This window comes from Sander lucioperca, chromosome 1, assembly GCF_008315115.2.
Source record: "Sander lucioperca isolate FBNREF2018 chromosome 1, SLUC_FBN_1.2, whole genome shotgun sequence".
In the NCBI taxonomy this organism is placed as follows: domain Eukaryota; kingdom Metazoa; phylum Chordata; class Actinopteri; order Perciformes; family Percidae; genus Sander; species Sander lucioperca.
In genome coordinates this window covers 40,233,862-40,239,001 of record NC_050173.1, presented here as the reverse complement: position 1 = coordinate 40,239,001, position 5,140 = coordinate 40,233,862, and the positions used below count along the sequence as shown (strand labels likewise).

The following is a 5,140-nucleotide window of genomic DNA, read 5'->3' as shown; positions in this document are numbered from 1 at the left end:
GCTTTTTTCCCCCCGCATCGCGCCTCCCCCTCTCAGCCCCCGCGGCTGTGAAGTCACGCTGAGAGCTCTCTCCTGATTGGACATCAGGGTTGCCTGTCAGAAGCCCGCTCGGCCCCATGGCTCCCTCACTGTTTCTCTATGTCGCTCTACCTCCATCCGAGCTCCAAGTGGCCTTCCTCTTCACAACACCTGACGCAAAAGAGAAAAGGGATAGAGAACGACATGGGGCTTTAACCCATCAGCTGCCATACCTGGTCCCACTCCCCACCTGTCTGTAATGTAAAGCGCATCATAACGGACCCATGTGAGGATCATCAGACACACAGACAGAGTGAGTGGAGGACTTGTTGACTTGGTGGCAGGGACCTGTGTGAGCCTCAGGACAGGACTGGCTGACCGGGTTAATACATGCAAATGTTGTGATATGTATGCAGGGAATCATTCGCCCCCATTCCTGTGCTGTTCTTAAGGCTGTATGTGCGTTATAATTACAGCCAGGAGTTGAGCCGTTATTAACTCTCCTGCAGCCACAGAGCAGCGGGACACAGAGGCAGGGAGAGCGGCGCATATGCGGAGCTCATGCGACCCCTAGCGGTGTAAATGCGAACCAGAGTCTGATTCACAGCCAGGACCATGTACAGGAATAAATAGACAGGCTGTAAAATGATTTATGGTTTAGCGTGTGTGTGTGTTTTTTTGGTGGGTTGTTACAACGCAGGGCCTGTTGTTTCCTGTGTGGACCAGTCAATGGATGGAGTGTGTGAAGGGAAGCTGGTTGGATGTGTTTTAAACAAACGGAGGATTCTGCTCTTTGTGTATTTATTTATTTATTTAGTACTCTGTCACCTCCTACTGTGCACATTGCCATTTCTATTCATCCGCACCTTCTCTCATCTGTATATACATTTTTGTACCTGTTTGTAAACGCATATTACTATTGTTATTATTACTCATTCAATTTTTTTCTATTTCTTATAATACTTTTTGTATATGTTTCCTATGTCTATTTAATTGTGTGTATGTGTGCCTATTTCTATGTGCCCCACACCTCCATCATTGTCCAAAAACTAAACCACTTCAGACCTGATTTGTTTCCTCTTCCTTCCTCCATCTACAAATGAGGCTGAATATATATATATATATATATATATCTTTTTTTTTATGTCAACAAATGTGTTTATGACATGTCTTTGTGCACATTTTGACTGAGACAGTACAAAATAGATTGTTAACACTGATGGCTGTTTTAACCATGTGTGCGTTATATATAGACTTAGGGCCACAGAGGTTGTGTTGTCACAGCAGTGACGATGGTATTATAACATTTGAATGAATTGAAAATATATAAAGGAGCACTAAGCATATTTGAATGTGTATGGGTTGGAAACATCGTTTGCGAAGGAAACTGCAACTAGAAAACAATACAGAGACAGTGGATAAAACAAGATTAACAGCAAGACAGTGATATGAAAAGTAGGCTAAGAACAGACAAAAGGAGTCAGATTCCACAAGGTTTATGCATTCAGTCAGAGAATCAGATTCAGCCATTTACACTCCTTTTGCAGAATATTCTAAGCACAGAAGAACGCATCTCTGTGCTACATTAGATCAAGCGTATTGCATAACGGAAGTAATTGCACATGACAACAAAGGCATAGTCACTTTACTAATACTTGATTATTTAGAATTTGTATCACAAATGGAGAAAACAGACACTAGTTGTGCATTCTATATCCAAAATATATCCTGAAAAATGAATTCTTAATTTGAACTTTCTGATTCTGATTTTTAATATGATGGATGCTTCAGATGTTGTTGATATGACTCACATCTCACGACGAATATCTTCGACAATGTTTGCCCTTCCCTTTTGTCTATTTTTTACTCTTTTGAGAGTCTAAAAACGTTTTATCATTGTTGTTTTTTTAAAGCTGCCTTTACCAAATGAAGTGGATGGCAGTGTGTGTGTGTGTGTGTGTGTGTGTCTGTGTTTCTCAAGGTTTTTCACTCATCCATTGATCGAAATGTTGTGGTCCATGTGGATGATTTCTCCAGCGTCCATGTGGAACTGTGATGCTTGTTCATATCTTGTTCTCTGGTCTTCCACACTTAACCTTGGTCATAACAGGAAATATGTGGTGTCAGTGTGAGATTAGAGAATGAAGGAGGAGAGCACAGACCGAGTGCTCCCCCTGCTGAACGCCTACAGCACTGCACCATGCACGCTGCTGCGCCCTGCACAGTGGGGTCTGCCCTCTCCACCCTGACACACACACACACACACACACACACACACACACACACACAGTGGCATAAGTGCATGATTCACGCTGTCTGCAAACTGTCACAGCTACACAGACCAGGCCACTGGAGGAGAAACATGAATTGGCTCCAAGAAGAGATTTTTTCCCAATCAGGTTCCATCAAGTCAGTGGTGCAGTCAGACATGCATCAGATAGCTAGACTGAAACTGACACATAAACCATATTCACAGCCATGAACAATAACTGATTTAACTACATAAATATGATTATACCTCTCTCATCACTCCCCATGCACTCGCCGCACTCTCTCTCTCTCTCTCTCTCTCTCTCTCTCACACACACACACACACACACACACACACACACACACACTGAAACAGCAGCAAACCACCCTTGGTCATAACACTTTATTCTCAAGTCATTTTAAGGGCTAAAAATACAGCGTGTCGACCAGTAATTGCTGCTTTTGGTGGGTAGAATTAATGTCTGTCTCACACATCAAAAGTTTTCCCACACATTGTAGCGGGCAGATTAAAAATAAAAAAATAAATAGAAAGAGACTAGTGTCTAAAAAGGCAGCCCAAAGCAATCCCACCCATAAGATAATTAGAGCAGGAGAAACAGCGTGTGATCGTCAAGTGTTATAAATTTACAGGGACCAGAGAGCATCGTCTAATCTGAGACCAAGCACCGTCTCTCCTCCTGTCAGCTTTAACAAGCACACTATCAATTAACACAGAGAGGAGGCACTTCTGTGGTATCACACAGGTCATTTTAGATGCTAAGGAAGAGAAACAACTAAATATGCACACTGGAAACTATCATTTCTCTTTGTGTCCTACACACTGCACAGTTTTTATGTAATAGTTTGATGTTTGAACAGCTCCTAGTACCAAAGACAAATCAGTGCCTTGAATATGACAGAATTTTGTTTGAGTACTACTAAAGGGGGCTGGTGTTTTAACCCAAACTTTTCGTCGTTTTAGTGTCCAAACTTAACTGTCGTCCCTGCATGTTGCTCACTTTCTGTCGGCTAAACTGTAACTGCCTCTGAAAGGACCGTGACAGGTCTCTGTACCCGGCTCACAGTCACCTTAACTGTAAAGACCGCCTGACTTTACTGTCATGTGACCAGTCAGCATCATATGAATTGGTGTGCATAAGTTTCCGTATGATGTCATACGAACCCTTTCATGAGAATGCAATGCTATGTTACAACATATTTGAAAGTACAAATGCAGATAAAAAAAAAAAAAAACATTATTTCTGTACAGTTTCTATACTAACTGGTTCTCCTTTAAACATTTCGGACTGCTTGCAATTTGGTGGGGACGTATAATGAGGACTTTAAGACCGATTTGGGACTTGTTGGTATTGATTTTGGACTTGTTGTTCTTGACTTGAGACATACTTGTGACTCGCAAAACAATGGCTCTCAAGAAATCTGCAGTGCCTGGATGTCAGCTTTATGAGAAAGAAGAATCTAGGAATCTACAATCTAGAATCTAGCTTCATTTCATTTTTAGGGATTGTAATGCTGGTCGGTCCATCGGTCCACCACTCTGGATCAGATTGAAATATTTCAACAACTATTGGATGGATTGCCATGAAACTTTGGTGAGCCCTGACTTTAGAATCTCGTGCCATCATCGTCAGGTCAAAAATGTAAATTGCTTTATGACTTAATACCTGCAAAAGTAATGACATTCCCTACTTAATGTTGGTGGGGTCAGCCCTATGTTCCCACAGCCCTATGTACCCACAGCCCAATGGTCCCACAGCCTTATGTTCCCATAGCCCAATGGTCCCACAGCCCTATGTTCCCACAGCCCAATGGTCCCACAGCCCTATGTTCCCACAGCCCAATGGTCCCACAGCCCTATGTACCCACAGCCCAATGGTCCCACAGCCCTATGTACCCACAGCCCAATGGTCTCACAGCCCTATGTTCCCATAGCCCAATGTTCCCACAGCCCTATGTTCCCACATCCCAATGGTCCCACAGTCCTATGTTCCCACAGCCCAATGTTCCCACAGCCCTATGTTCCCACATCCCAATGGTCCCACAGCCCTATGTTCCCACATTTCTAAGATTTTTTTTCATTGAAAATTAGGCCCTATGTTCCCACAGCCCTATATTCCCACAGCCCTATGTTGCCACAGCCCTATATTCCCACAGCCCTATGTTGCCACAGCCCTATATTCCCACATTTCTAAGATTTTTCTTAAAATTAGGCCCTATGTTCCCACAGCCCTATGTTCTGGGTTAGGGTTAGGGTTATTCCTATGTTAAGGGTTAGGGTTATCCCTATGTTAAGGGTTAGGGTTAAGGGGGATAAAATTTGATATAAATTTATAAAAAAAAGATACATTACATACATGACATTCCCTACTTCATGTTGGTGGGGTCAGCCCTATGTTCCGACAGCCCAATGGTCCCACAGCCCTATGTTCCCACATCCCAATGGTCCCACAGCCCTATGATGCCACAGCCCAATGGTCCCACAGCCCTATGTTCCCACATCCCAATGGTCCCACAGCCCTATGTACCCATAGCCCAATGGTCCCACAGCCCAATGGTCCCACAGCCCTATGTTCCCACATCCCAATGGTCCCACATTCCTATGTTCCCATATCCCAATGGTCCCACAGCCCTATCTTCCCACAGCCCAATGGTCCCACAGCCCTATGTTCCCACATTTCTAAGATTTTCTTTTCACTGAAAATTAGGCCCTATGTTCCCACAGCCCTATGTTCTGGGTTAGGGTTAAGGTTATTCCTATGTTAAGGGTTAGGTATAGGGTTATCCCTATGTTAAGGGTTAGGGTTAAGGGGGATAAAATCTGATATACATTTATGAAAAAAGAAATGTGGGA

General features: G+C 43.3%; 1 long non-coding RNA gene across 1 annotated transcript in view; it reads left to right on the top strand.

The window, feature by feature from the left end:
• Positions 1-5,140, top strand: part of LOC118495599 — a 556,251-nt gene that overhangs the window by 479,885 nt on the left and 71,226 nt on the right. The gene's annotated exons all lie outside the window — the stretch shown is intronic.